The sequence below is a fragment of the Felis catus genome, chromosome A3 (assembly GCF_018350175.1).
Source record: "Felis catus isolate Fca126 chromosome A3, F.catus_Fca126_mat1.0, whole genome shotgun sequence".
In the NCBI taxonomy this organism is placed as follows: domain Eukaryota; kingdom Metazoa; phylum Chordata; class Mammalia; order Carnivora; family Felidae; genus Felis; species Felis catus.
Genome location: NC_058370.1, coordinates 31,407,672 through 31,422,525, shown reverse-complemented (window position 1 = coordinate 31,422,525; position 14,854 = coordinate 31,407,672). Strand labels below are relative to the sequence as shown.

Sequence of the window (14,854 nt, the reverse complement as noted above, 5' to 3'; positions counted from 1 at the left end):
GGGATGTCACAGAAAGAAGTCTCCCCACCCCAAACCCACCTCTGTCCATCCCTCATCGACAGAGTGGCCACTCATCTCCCAGCTGCCCGAGCTCCCAAACCAGAAGCTACCCTGATTCCCCTCTTTCCTCTATGTTCCACATGCATTAGCAAAGCCCTGTCACTTTATCTCCAAAGTATTTGGAATCTGCCCCTTATCTCCATCTCCACTGCTCTCATCCCAGGCCAAGCCACTGTCTTCCACGTGAACTGCTCTAACTCTTCCCTGTTCGATTTGCTCTATCCTTGGCCCTCCCATCCGTTCTCCACAGGGCGGCAGAGCGATCTTAAAACCGAAATGAGGCCATGTCACTCCCTTGCTGGAAGCCTCTGATGACTTCCTATCAGAACGCCATCTAGCCCCCCATGACCTCCTCTTCAGTCTTATCTCATTTCATTCTTCCTCCTACCGGCCACATCCCAATCATACCAACCACTTTTCAGCTTCTCAAATGTGATAAGTTCTTTCCTGCCCTAGGACCTTTGTACTTGCTATCCCCTCTTTCTGAAATGGCCTTTTTTCCCAGCTCTTTGCATGATTGAATTCTTCAAGGCTCAGTAATAACGTTCCTTCTTTTTCTTTTTTTCAAATATTTTCATTTAATTTTGAGAGAGTGCAAGCAGGGGAGGGGCAGAGAGAGTGGAAGACAGAGGATCCAAAGCATGCTCTGCCCTGACAGCAGAGAGCCTGATGTGGGGCTTGAACCCGTGAACCACGAGATCATAGCCTAAGGGGAAGTTGGATGCTCAATCAACTGGGCCACCCAGGTGCCCCAATCATGTCCCCTCTTTAGTGTTTCTTTACTACCTTACCTATGATGCCCACCCCTTCCCCAAACTGGATCATAGTCAGCCCTTTTTATGATATCTTTTTTAGCACTTACCACAAACATAATGCCTTTTTAGTTGCTTATGGTTTATGTCTTAGAAAAAGTCCACTGAGCACCAGAAACCCAGCCAGACACTGAGTAAGCAACGATTTCTCACGTTCTAGTACACAGGCTCACTTGGGGCAGGTGAGGTGAACTTATCTATCGTTTTGTCAATGGCGTCTAGCCCCATGCCTGCCAGGTACCATGTGATCAGCGAAGAGTGGCTGTACTAACTTGTATCAGATGAGTGAGTGGTGCAGCCAACAGTCTGGGCACAAAGAACCTGAGTTCCAAGTGAGCTTACATAACTGGAGACCTTATCAAAAACAAAGAGAATGAAATTTCATATGAATGAAGTGTAAACATAGTCTAGGGAAAGACTGTGTGATTATGGCTCAAAACCAATTGTGGACTCAGTCCTACGACTAGATTAGGCCTCTTATACTAATACTTTGTATCTGTAAAGGGCTATAGAAAACATTTGCAGAAAACATTTTCACAGCAATTGTATCATTTAATGCTTACACCAGCCTAGGTGGTAGATGGAGCAGACAGAATTATCTCGAGTTTGCATATTTGGGAGACCTACATGTAGGTTGGTAAAATGATTTCCCCAAGGTCATCCAGCAAGGCAGAGGTGGGGCAGGGACCCTGTGCCTTTTCCCCAAGGCTGCATGCGGTGTATGACACATTTGTTCTAAGACCAAAAGAATATTCTAAATTAAACTTTCACATCCTGCAATATATAAGCACATATAAACACTGTTGCCTAAGATGCACATTCCCAGAGACAATAGCTTGGACCAGGTCACCTCCCTGGGCCTGACTTTCTGCCCCAGGACTCATTCTAGGTAGGCTTCATCTCCACTTTCTTCTGGAGATGGGCCATGTGATTTAAAACAGGGACCACCCAATTTCCTGAATATAAATCTGTTAACCAAATTTTTTTTCCAAGTCTCGTGGCATTTACTTAATAAAAATGTTTTTTTTGTTTTTTTTTTTAATTTTTTTTAATGTTTATTTATTTTTGAGAGAGAAAGAGAGCACCAGCCGGGGAGGGGCAGAGACAGCGGGAGACACAGAACCCGAAGCAGGCTCCAGGCTGTCAGCACAGAGCTTGATGCGGGGCTCGGACTCAGAAACCGCGAGATCATGACCTGAGCTGAAGTCAGATGCTTCACCGACCGGGCCACCTAGGCTCCACCAGCTTTGTAGCTTTCATACAGAAAAACAGACGTATCATCAGCATGCAGCCTGATGAAATCTCACAAAGTGAACATGCCTGCATGCCTAGCACCCAGATCAAATCATAGAACATGACCAGCTCCTCAGAAGACCCCATGGCCTCTCCTTAGTCACTATCCCCCCCCACAGGGTGACAGCATCCTGAATTCCAACAGCTTGGATTGATTTTACCTCTTTTCTACTTGATATAATTACTGATGGATTTTGGCCCTTCCCCCACTCCCCCCCCGCCCCCCCCCCCCCCCCCCCCCGCCCAAGACTAAGACCATGAAATTCTAGGCTCAAACGACTCCTTGACTGAATAAAAAAAAGTATTTGCTGGCATTTGAGGCCTTTTGTGTTTTGCCTCTGATGTATGTTTCCCTCTTGGCTTCCAGTTCTGCAGGAACCTGGGAGTTGATCCTGAGTCTTCCTCTCCCTTCATATGGCACCTTCCATCAGTGCTTGGGCCCTGGAGTGGTTCAGTCCAACAGCTGAGATCCTTGACTACTTTCTGAGCATCCACTGTGTGTCAGGCGTCATGTGACCAGTCAGCACACAGAGTTACATAAATCAAGATCTCTGCCCTGGGGGAGCTGACAGTTTGTGAGGCAGAGGAAAAAGAAAAACAAATTGTTTCAATATAATTTCATTCTGATTTTTTTTCCTTTATTTTTGAGAGAGAGAGAGAGCAGGCGAGTATGAGCAGGGGAGGGGCAGAGAGAAAGGGAGACACAGGACCCAAAGTGGCCTCTGCACTGACAGCAGAGCTCCAGACGTGGGGCTCAGACTCCCAAACCGTGAGATCATGACCTGAGCCGAAGTCGGCCGCTTAACCAACTGAATCGCCCAGGCGCCCTTCAATATCATTTTATTAAAAAATCCTGGGAAGGGGCGCCTGGGTGGCACAGTCGGTTAAGCATCCGACTTCAGCCAGGTCACGATCTCGCGGTCCGGGAGTTCGAGCCCCGTGTCGGGCTCTGGGCTGATGATGGCTCAGAGCAGGGAGCCTGTTTCCGGTTCTGTGTCTCCCTCTCTCTCTGCCCCTCCCCCGTTCATGCTCTGTCTCTCTCTGTCCCAAAAGTAAATAAACGTTGAAAAAAAAAATTAAAAAAAAAAAAATCCTGGGAAGCACGCAGGGTTACGCTTACACCAGCTTAGGGGTTTAGGGGAGGTTTCCAGGAGAGACCAAGGGAGGACTTAAACTATGAGTCACAATGATCCAGAGGAAAGGTTAAGATGATCCAGGCAGAAGGAACAGCGAAGCCCCTAAAGGATTTTTGAGGGGAAAATAGGAATGGACACACTAGCCCCACCCCCAACACCGGTGTTTGAAGGGACAGAAGGAATAGGAATCTGAGAAGGAGATGGCAAAAACATGGTCAGAGACATGGAAGAACCAATGGGAAATGCAGCCACAGAGCCCAAAGGAGAGATTTTCCTGAGAGAACACAGCACCAGCTGTGCCAACCGCCTCCAGAAAGTTCCAGTAAGGTGCACACAGAAAAGATCCCTAGATTGTGCAATGTAGAGGAAATGGCCAATTTACCTAGGTGGCTTCAGAGGGAAACAGGGACAGAAGCCAGATTGCCAGGGGGAGGAGGGAGGACGATGCCTGAATGGAGACAGAGGCTGGAGATGGCTCTTTCCAGAAGCTGAGCTGAGAAGGGGAGAGAGGGGCAAGAAGTGGGGAGGATACAGGATTTAGAAGGGGGTGGTGAGTGTGGAGATGCAGAGAAAGAGGATACCTGAGGGCAGGTGGTCTCTGGAGAGACCCCCAGAGAGGCTGGGAGGGGGGAGGGGTCCCCCATGGACAGGTGGGGCTGAGGAAGCACCTCTCAGAAATGGTCTCCCAGGAGGGAAGCAGGAAGCTGAAAGTCAGGGGAAATGGTTAGGTAGGGGATTTGAGGTTATTTGCAGGGTAGGAGAGTGCGGGCAGGAGAGGTCACTTGGGAAGGACAGATAAAGGGCAGAGGGCTGTTCAGGGGGGAGGCCTCATGGTGCAGGCTTCCATGGCTGATGGGGCTGGGCTTCAAATGGACCAGGTGGGCATGGGGCTCAGGTAGAGCACAGGGAGAGGGCAGGGGAGCCAGGGCCAGGAGGCCAGCAGTGGGGGGAGGGGGGTGGTGGGAGGGGCGGGGGTGTGGAAGAGGCCAAAGGGGCAGGGAATGTTGCTTCCTTGAGCACCCTGTGCATAAATCCCTCCGGTGTGGGCTTGTGTCAGATAGATTCCCAGAATCGGCATTCTGGGTTAAGGGTGTGTACATTTTACATAGATATTTTAACAGATACAGGGCATGCATAGAAACATTGCAATCAATATTGCCAAATTATGTTCCCAAAAGGCAGACCAATTCGGACTCCTTCCCACCGATTTTGGGAAAGCCTATTTCCCTGTGCTTTTAACCATCCTTGGATGTTATTAATCTTTGCCAATCAGATAAGAGGAAAGACGATACATGGATGACTACATTTCTGCCTCTTTTTGGGGAGGAGGGGCCCTAGCTCTCAGAGAAGGGCTGGGTGGCATTCTCTAGTCCTCAACCACTGAGCCCAAGTCCCTCCCACGCCTCAGGCCAGCTCTGCCCTGCCTGCTCGGGTGGGCTGACCCCCTGTGCTGTCACGACCCCTCCTGCAGGGTGCCCTTGACTGCTCATCTCACCTTCCTCCTTGAAGATTTTCTCCCCACCCCTGCACTCCCAGCCACTGCTGGGACCCTCGGGACACTGTGCCCCCGATGGGGGTACTTACAGCTAGGTCTCTCCTGGCGGTCAGCCTGGTGGTCAAGGTGGCATTTTATGGTATCGTCATACAACAGAATATTTTTCTTCCTTAAAAAGGTAGGGGATTCTGAGACAACAGGATGATCCTTGAAAACATTATTCTAAGTGAAAGAAATTGGACACAAAAAGACAAATATTGTACGATTCCACTTATATGAGTAGGCAAATTCATAGAGATGGAAGTAGAATAGTAGTTACCAGGGGCCACGGGGAGTTAGTGTTCAACGGGGACAGTTTCAGTTTGGGATAAGGAAAACGTTCTGGAGGATGGCGACAAAACAGTGTGAATGCACTTAATGCCACTGAACTCTATACTTCAATGGGTAAAATGGTAAATTTTATGTTGTAGATACTTTACCACAATTAAAAAAAGAAATGAAATACTGACACCTGTTACAACATGGATGAACTGTGAAAACTTTGTTTTAAAAATAATTTTTTTTGAATGTTTATTTATTTTTGAGAGAGAGACAGAGCATGAACGGGGGAGAGGCAGAGAGAGAGGGAGACACAGAATCCGAAGTAGGCTCCAGGCTCTGAGCTGTCAGCACGGAGCCCAAAGCCTGGCTCAAACTCATGAACCAGGAGATCATGACCTGAGCTGAAGTCGGATGCTCAACTGACTGAGCCACCCAGGAGCCCCTGTGAAAACTTCCTTTTAAGCGAAACGAGCCAGTCACAAAGGACCACATGTGATACAATTTTATTTATATTAACTGTTTAGAAAAGGCAAATCCGGGGGTGCCTGGGTGCCTCAGTCGGTTAAGCGTCCGACTTGGGCTAGGGTCATGATCTCACGGTTTGTGAGTTCAAGCCCCATGTCGGGCTCTGTGCTGACAGCTTGGAGCCTGCTTCGGATTCTGTGTCTCTCCTTCTCTCTGCTCCTCCCTTGATCATGCTCTGTCTCTCTCTCCTACAAAAATAAATAAGCGTTCAAAAAATTGTTTTAAAAAAATAGAAAAGGCAAATCCATAGAAATAGAGTGTAGATTAGTGGTTGCCAGGGGCTGGAGGGAGGGGGACATAGGGGGCAACTGTTAATAATAAGTACAGGGTTTCTTTTTGGGGTGATGAGATGTTTTGAAATTACATCGTGGTGGGGCGCCTGGGTGGCGCAGTCGGTTAAGCGTCCGACTTCAGCCAGGTCACGATCTCGCAGTCCGTGAGTTCGAGCCCCGCGTCAGGCTCTGGGCTGATGGCTCGGAGCCTGGAGCCTGTTTCCGATCCTGTGTCTCCCTCTCTCTCTGCCCCTCCCCCGTTCATGCTCTGTCTCTCTCTGTCCCAAAAATAAATTAAAAAAAAAAAAAAAACGTTGAAATTACATCGTGGTAATGGCTGTACAGCTTTGCCAATTTACTAAAAACCACTGAACTGTATGCTTTATTTTTTTTTAAGTTTATTTATTTTGAGAGAGAGCATGAGTGGGGGAGGGGCAGAGAGAGAGAGAGAGAGAGAGAGAGGGAGAGAGAGAGAGAGAGAGAGAGAGAGAGAGAGAGAGAGAGAGAATCCCAAGCAGGCTCTGCACTGCCAGCACAGAGTCTGATACAGGGCTCAATCTCACAGACTGAGATCATGACCTGAGCTGATATCAAGAGTCAGATGTTCAACCGACTGAGCCACCCAGGTGCCCCTGAACTGAACACTTTAAATGGTGAATACTATGTAATGTGAATTGTATCTCAATTTTTTTTTAAATTTTTTTTTCAACGTTTTTTATTTATTTTTGGGACAGAGAGAGACAGAGCATGAACGGGGGAGGGGCAGAGAGAGAGGGAGACACAGAATCGGAAACAGGCTCCAGGCTCTGAGCCATCAGCCCAGAGCCTGACGCGGGGCTCGAACTCACCGACCGCGAGATCGTGACCTGGCTGAAGTCGGACGCTTAACCGACTGTGCCACCCAGGTGCCCCAGAGCCTGATTTAGAAAGTGTCCATTACGCTGACAACAAGAGATGGTGTTTGGATGAGGCGTTCACCCTCTGCTCCAAGCGCTTTCTCAGAGTTAGAAGAAAAGTCCTTGAGATGACCATCACTTTCCTTTCTTCTATCATTGAAGATCTACTATAAATTATATTGGCCTGGGGCGTCTGGGTGGCTCAGTCGGTGAAGAGTCCAACTCTCGATTTCGGCTCAGGTCATGATCTCACAGTTCCTGGGATGGAGCCCTGTGTCCGTCTCTATGCTGACAGCACGGAGCCTGCTTGGGATTCTCCCCTGATCTCTCGCTCTCTCTCAAAGTAAATAAACATTAAAAAAAAAATTATATTGGCTCTACACTACCCTGAGGAGACAACCCGAAGTGAGGGGAGTTATGGATTAGGTGAAGGGTCAGCCAACTACACCACACGGCTGGTTTTTGTATCAGCTACGAATGGTTTTTACAGATGCACATTTGTGACTGATTTGATGATAGGAGACGCTAACTTTGAACTCAAATTAAGCCAAATCTTATTCCCCTCGGCCCCCCAAATTCCATTCTTCTCATTAGTAGGACTGCACTACAAAAAGCTTATACTCAATGACTAGTGTCATATTGTGAATTCCATCAATAAAAAATTTGTGCAAATTCATTTTCTCTCATTTTATAACCACCTATATAATATCCCTGATTTTGCCTCTTGGCCCACAAAGCTTGAAACATTCGCTATCGGGCCCTTTGTGGAAAGTTTGCCAATCTCAGTTCTAGACTCCGGAGAGTTATTGGAAATAAATATTGTAAAGAAAAGCACTGCATAAAGATGGAATAGCCCCAAGCTACAATTACCTCTCAAAAATAACACAGCCTGGAAATGACAGAAATTTCAATCAAATTATCCAGGTCACAAAACGTTCTGCTGATTTAGTTTAGAGAAGTTAAGGAGGAAGAAAAAAACCCTGTTTGTATCTGCTGTAATAGGAAAGGAAAATGAATAGGAAATAGGAAAATGAAACGAATATGAAATTATTCATGTATTTTTTGAATTGATGAGGATAAAAATAGTTATATAAAAATAAGGACATGGCTACATATTGACTATGTAAGCTACACTTACGAGAAATTCAAGCACTGAATAAGCATTTTATATAAATGATCTCATTATATCCTCACAAGAACCCTACAAGGTTGAAGTCAAGGTCAACCTGATACCAACTCCCGTCTGCGAGCTTCAAAAAGTGGTACTTTGTCCAGAAAAAAAGCAGCAGCTGGAGACTAGCTGGCAAAAGGCCTTGAATGCTGTCCTGGGAAATATTCTGTTTCTTTTTACCAGGTTATTCTGTAGACCAGGAGGCCCTCAAGAATTTCCAGAAGGGGCGTGAAGTGGTCAATTCTGCGTTTTGGGACGATAACAAGGATGGCTTTGGGAGATACCTCTTGAGGCCAAAAGTCCAGAGAGAAGCTTTTTCAACAGTCCAAGGAAGAGTCAGCGAGGGTCTGGGAAGGTACATGCAGAGAAGAGAATTCCAGATACACTTCCTTGTTCCAATAGGCCAGAGGTTGACAAAATGGAAATGGGGGCTGAGGGGCAGGCAGCCAAAGTCAACTTCAAAGTTTCTGGTGGCAAAATGAGAGAACCCAGATAAGAGATAAGTTTGTGGGAGGAGAATAAGGAGTAGGGAGATGCCATATTCTAAATTCCTGGATAATATCCAGGGAGATCGTCCAGGGGGCAATTGGAAATGTGGGTCTAGAAGTTCAGAAAGACATCTGTCTGGGCAGGAGAGAGAGATTTAGGAACCACGAGGAAATGGCTGTCTTTCTTTCTTTTTTTTTTTTTTTTTTTTCTTTTTTTTAACATTTATTTATTTTTGAGACAGAGAGAGTCAGAGCATGAACAGGGGAGGGTGAGAGAGAGAGGGAGACACAGAATCTGAAACAGGCTCCAGGCTCTGAGCTGTCAGCACAGAGCCCGATGCAGGGCTTGAACTCACGGAGTGCGAGATCATGACTTGAGCTGAAGCTGGACACTTAACCGACTGAGCCACCCAGGCGCCCCAAGAAATGGCTGTCTTTCAGAGGGATTCGAGAAGGAGAGGGAAAGGGAAAAGACAGGAGAGAAAGGAAATGTTAGTGAAAACTAACCTTTTTAGGAGTGAGCACGGGGCAACTCTCACATCACGGAAAGGGAAGTGGGGAGACTGTAGCACATACCGGACCCAGGAGTATTATCCCTGAAAAAGTTTCCAGGTGGGGGGAGAAGCCAATGGAAGGTTACAGAGCCATCTCTGTAGAAAGGCAGGGCTCCAAACAGGCAATTGGATTTGGCCATTAGAAGGTCACTGGTGACGTCTGAGGCAGCAGGCAGTGACAGTGCCTGAGAAGCGATGGGGAGGAGGGGAAAGAAGAGTGGCTGGGAAAGTGGAAGTTTTTCTAGGATAGAGAAAAGTCTCTGAGAGAGAGACACTGGAGATGTAACAGCTCTCCTTTTTCAATCCCAGATCTCACATCCGTGGCTGAGCAGAATACCTAGGACTCCTCACCCCCTAAAAACAAGGTTGGCTGTAAAACGTGCTCACTGGTGTAGAAGGATGCTGGGGATGTTACATGGAGAGGGAACGTGAATTTTTCTCTAGCTGCTGGTCACAGAATCTCCTTGCCTTATTTCCTCCATCTTCAGTGAGGATCAGAACACCTGATATTTTTTGTAAAAAAAAAATTTTGTTTTACTCAAGTATAGTAAACATACAATAGAATGTGTACAGAATTTTACCAGCCAACTGTTGTATTTTAAACATACAAGTTATTAGAGAAGTAAATATGATGACACACTGATTCTCAAAAACACAGACTACACCCCTGTATTTTATGAAATTCCCCGTGGCTGGTCAGACCCCTCCCCCCTCATTAATATGTATGATACCTACAACATGGAGTTCCCCAAACTGTGTGAAACAGACGAAAATTCCGATGATAAAATCTCCTCCTCCCCATGTCAGGTCAGACACAGTCCATGGTTCTTCAGCTCTCTCGAGAGTTGCTTGGGGGAACTAGTCAGTTATTCGGTGGAAACAGCAACCACCACAGTGGTTTCAAGATGGAAGGTGCTCTGAGAGTGCTAATTACTAGTGTTTTTTGTTTGTTTCTGGCCATGTATTTAGACAGTCTTCAGCATTGGCTCGCTAAGTGTAGACCTCAGACAGCAGCAGCAGCATCACTCACTCCAGACCTCCGGCCTCAGCAGCCCGGGGGGTGGGGCCCAACCACGTGCGTCTTACCCAAACGCTCAAGGTGGGGCTGTTTTGCGCTAAATTTTACCTGCAGCCTTTCCGCACAGCGGCCCTGACCCAGCGGTTTCACCCGGGGGCTTTTTACAGAAATGCAGAATCTCGGGCTTCGTCCCAGACCCGCTGAATCACCACCCGCAGTTAAACACGATCCCCAGGGTAGTCGAGTCTGAGAAATGTCGGTCTGTATTACCGTGTCTGCCTCATGTAATGAGGACCTCTCCTCCAGTTAAGTTAAAAAACCTGACCCGAGAAACGGTGAAATTGGCTTGAAACCTCCGGCTCCCTGAGCCCAATGCACCGCGCAAACTGCACGATTATCTTCCCGCAGCGATGACAGGGCTCAGTGTCAGGCCGGGTAAATGGGGGGCGCCAAGAGGGGGAGACTCCGGGCGAGCGCTCTGCCTTCCAGGTGGGCCCCAGGAGCAGGTGTGGCGGGAAGGCGCGAGAAGGGGGGCGATTTTCACGCAGGGGAAGGAGCTATAAGGGACCGGGGGGGGGGCGCGCAGGGAACGCCGCGGGGGGCGGCTGCAGGGAGCCGGCTGCCCTGCCCGGGGCCCCGCGAGAGAGGGGGCGGCCCCTCCCCTGGGGGGAGGACGGCGGGCGGGGGTCTGGGGCGGAGAGGGAGGTGGGTCCCGGGCCGGCGCGGGGGCGGGCGGCTCCGCGGCTCCCCGCCCCCGGCCCGCCCCTCCGCGGCGCCATTTTGCAGGCGGCTGTCGCGGGGACCGGAGGCGGCGGCGGGCACTGCGGCGCCGAGGCGCGGCGGCAGGACGGGAGCCCAGCGAGCTGCAGCCAGGTGAGAGTCGGGCCGTCGCGCCCCCCGCCCGGCCGGCGAACCGCACCTGCCGGGCCCGGCCGCGAGGTGCCCGCCGCGCCCACGAGGCCGGCCTGGCACGGCCCCCGAGCGCTGTCACCGGCCCCGCGGCGCGGCCTGCGCCCCCCCAGCCTCGGCCCTTCCCCCGGGTCCCCGCACCCGCGGGCCAGCCTGGCCGCGGGGCCCGTGGATGCCCGGCGACCCCCAGTCCCCGCCGCCCCACCGGACCCGGCCCGGCCCCCGGGCGCTCACCCTGCCCGCCGCGCGAGCCGCCGCGCGCTCGGGCCCTCAGGCCGCGCCGCGGGGAGGCAAGTGGGTCCCCGGGGACCGGACTGGCCGTTGCCGCCGCTTCCTGCCGGGCCCTCGGCCCGCGCGTCCTGGGGTCGCTCGCCCCGTCATCCCTCCGCGGGAGGTGCGGCTGGCATCCCCGCGCCCCCCGGAATTCAGGGCCATCAAGAGGGCGGCGGGGGGTGCCTTGTACATTTTTTGCTTTCTTCCCTCCTACAAAGGCTGCGCCGAGTAATTTTGGAAGCTTCTGCCCCGACCCCAGGGCCTTTCTCCCCGGCCTGTTTCCCGGGGGGTCGCGGATTCCCCTTGTTGGCTGCCTTGATGGAAGGAGAAATTGAGCTTTTCCAGTGTGACTACTTTAAGGGCTCCGAATTTTCTCCTTCCTTTGACTCTTGATGTACCCTTGAATGGATAGCTGACGGGAACTCGGCCTACAGGCTGGGGGTTTTAAACATGACTGATGAGAAATTCTTGATTGTCAGGGCAAAGGGTAAATGAGGGCAACTGCAGGTGGAAGAAAGTCACCCATAAGGGATTTCTGGGTCTGGGGCGTCAGCTGGAGCTGTTACTTTTATTCTTGCAATGCTGGAAGGTGGGAGGGGGAAGATGCTGTCCCTGCTGACATCTGGGTGTGCTGAGAAGGCTGGTGATGTGCGAGGACAGGAGACCGGGAGTCCCGAGGCAGTCTGGTTTGAGCTGTCATTAATTGGCCATGTGACTTCTCCCGGCCAGTTCTTCCTCTCTAAAGCCTGAGACAAGCAAGAATCAAGGGTAGCTGGAGCTTTTTTATTTCTGTTTTTTGTAGTTGAATTCTGTTGGGCAGGGGCCTCCCCATTTCCAGTTGTGTCCACCTGCCTTTTCACCTTTGCACAGGACTTTCCCTGGATGGCCCTGAAGGTGTTTGAATCTGGTGAGATTGAGAAAGGGCCTTTCAGCTCAGAAATTCTGAATTCTGGAAGGGGTTATGGTTGACTCTGTCAGGATCATTGCACTTGTCCAAAATGTCATGGCTTTTGGGCACCAGCCTTTTAAATGGTCAGCAGTGGGTGTGCCGTGTAAGTCCTCGTGGCACACCTGTTAGTTAAAGGAGATGAGCAGGTGTGTCCAGCCAGCTACCTGTTTCACCTGACGGCCTGAACATGAGCTATCTGCTTTCTAGACCATTTCCTTTGTCAAAATGGCGACTGGCTCCTTTCTTTGAAATCCAGGGCATTTCTCTTGGTTTCTTTGCTCCGAGTGGGGGGTGATTTTTTTTTTTTTTTTTTAAGAAAAGAGGTATTTCAAAAACTTTACATATTGTCTCCCCCCCCCCCCCCCACACACACACACACGGTTGCATAGTAGTTGTGTTTTCTGACTGTGGCAAAGTTAATTAAGCTGAGTTTTAATGTCCGGATGTTTCAGAAATGCTTATGAAAGCACCTGGCTAGAATATTGTAGGAGGTTTTGCTACGTTTCATGCCACACTGCCTGTGGCGTTTGTGTGGCAAAGGCTAGAGGTCTTAGCGTTGCAGAAATTAGGTATCTCAGGAGCAGCCTCCCATAGCCTTCCATTAGCCCAGCCGCTAATTTGGTGCCAGGTGCTGTTTGAACAAATCGTTGTTGAATAAAACCCAGTCTTTTGCCCTCAAGGAGCCTAAGGTCTGGGATATTGGAAATCCTGAGTTGGCCATTGCCATCCTATTCGGTGTCTCTAAAGACAAATCTGGGATCCTTTTGGGGACTCCTTTCTGGCACCACTGGTAGCTTGAGGAATTTTCCCATTTTGCTTAAGGGAATTAAAAGTCAGCAGTCATAATTTGCAATTACATAGTGCTTTGTACTTGTAAATGAAAGCTTTTTAAAAACTTATTTTTGTTTAATCCTCTTAGGCTTTTTTAATTTAAACATTTTATAGTCCTTCCCTGACCTGTTTCCAGGCCTTGCCTATAAAATTCCCAACACGCCAGTCGGTTCCCAATACCAGATAACCTCATTAATTCATTTTTACTCCCTGCTGTTCTTGTAGTTACCCTCTTCTCAGAGGGCTGCCTGTCTGGGCTTTTTATTTTGCTGGGGAACATTTCCTGCTCCAGGTTAGGCTGTGTGTTACTGACGCGGGATTTAAATGAGCCCTGTGTGTGCTTTATGGCACTGTCTTCGATTTTCTCCCTGGCTTTTCTATTTCTAGCCTGTTATTTTGTCACAGGGTCTAGATTGTTGACTCTCGAATGACTGAGGTTTGCTTCCATCTTATACTTTTCATAGGACTTGCACATAATACATTTATTGAGAGCCTGCTGTGTGCCAGGCAGTGTTTTTGGTGTTTTGGATGCTTCGTTGGAGATTCTCTGCCCACATGGAGCTCACACACTGGTGAGGAGGCAGACCATGAGATCTGGTGCCCTGAAGAAGAATCTGGCAGGATTGAGGGTATTAAGACTTAGGGTGGGAGCTGAAACTTTGGAAGGATAGACAGGAAAGGCCTGAGTCACCTTTGAGTGAAGACAGGAGGAAGTGAGTCATATGATATCTGGGGGAGGAGCATTCCCAGTGGAGGCAACAGCAGATGCAAAGGCCCTGAGGCAGGAGGAGAGCATTTGGTTTTGAGGTCAAAGAGATCTTGGGAGTTGGATCTTGTAAGGCCATGTGACACATAGTGAGGTCTGTGGACTTTACCTTGAGGGGAATGGAAACCTTTGGAGGGTTTTGAGTAGAGGGGACATGGGCTGACATAGCTTTTAACGGGGACATGCTGGTTGTTGCTGTTTGAGAATCAACTAGAAGCAAGGAGGGCAGGGCAGCCGTGTGACCTGCTAGTGCAGGGCTGAGGGTGGTGGTCAGACTAGGGTAGCCGGAGGGTATTCAAAAATGACGGGATTCTGAGGTGGGGCCCAGGAAATTGCCGATAGGCCAGAAAGAAAGTTGGGGGCAATGCCCAGGGTCTGGCCTGAGCACTTAGAATGAAAGGGACCGAGATGTCGGTGATGGCTGAGGAGCTGGTATAGCTCCTCCTCAGGTTAAGTTGTCACACTAAACTGACAAACCCAAATGCAGTCATAAAGGGAGAGGGTGCGTGCTTTGGGGGGGGGCTCCTCCATGGAAATGTAAATCTTCTTGAGAATTCCTCATTACCTTTCGTTTTAATTCTCTCCTGTGACCTCAGCAAGTCTTCAGGTGTAGGTGGCCTCTAAGGCCCTCTGAACGTTTACTTACGAAGGAGAGTTTCATCTTCTTATTTATTCAAGAGCCATTTCTTGCGCTGCTTCAGTGGGGTTACATGTTATGCAGGCCTAGCATCTAAAGATAGCACAAAAAGCAAAGATCTGGATTCATAAAAAATGACCTTTGAAAATTCCTGTATCCCAGGGAGTGTGGCAGGCACGATCTGCACATACGCTCTGTAGGGAAACCTCTGTTTACATGTAGTGAACACAGTCGTGGACAGTGTATAATTTCACAGAGGATCATATTTGCGATTTAAATCAAGTGTTCTCATGGTCACGAACTACTGAGTAGCTTTAGGTTGCAGCCCAAAGCCACTTTCTGTTGGCCATTGTCTGGACTCCCAGTTCTTGTTGATGCATACTCTCTCTGCAGCCTCCAGGAGTCTGTCCCTCTGTAAGGGCATCAGAGTGGCCTTGGGCCTTTGCTT

General features: G+C 49.4%; 1 protein-coding gene and 1 long non-coding RNA gene across 9 annotated transcripts in view; one reads left to right on the top strand and one right to left on the bottom strand.

The window, feature by feature from the left end:
- Positions 1–2,413: 2,413 nt before the first annotated feature.
- LOC109498071 lies at positions 2,414–10,584 on the bottom strand. The gene is made up of 5 exons (XR_006595341.1): positions 9,759–10,584; positions 9,411–9,526; positions 8,266–8,448; positions 4,886–5,018; positions 2,414–2,730 (listed from the first exon to the last, which is right to left on the bottom strand). It is a non-coding gene; the product is annotated as an uncharacterized LOC109498071 (long non-coding RNA).
- A 192-nt stretch (positions 10,585–10,776) lies between these two features.
- Positions 10,777–14,854, top strand: part of SLC23A2 (solute carrier family 23 member 2) — a 132,268-nt gene continuing 128,190 nt past the window's right edge. For 5 of the 8 annotated variants that reach the window (XM_023251438.2, XM_023251436.2, XM_023251432.2 and 2 more), the window contains exon 1: positions 10,777–10,914. The gene's annotated coding sequence lies outside the window, so the exon portion shown is untranslated. The remainder of the gene's footprint in view (positions 10,915–14,854) is intronic. The other 3 variants (XM_023251433.2, XM_045053843.1, XM_045053844.1) reach the window with 2 other exon arrangements.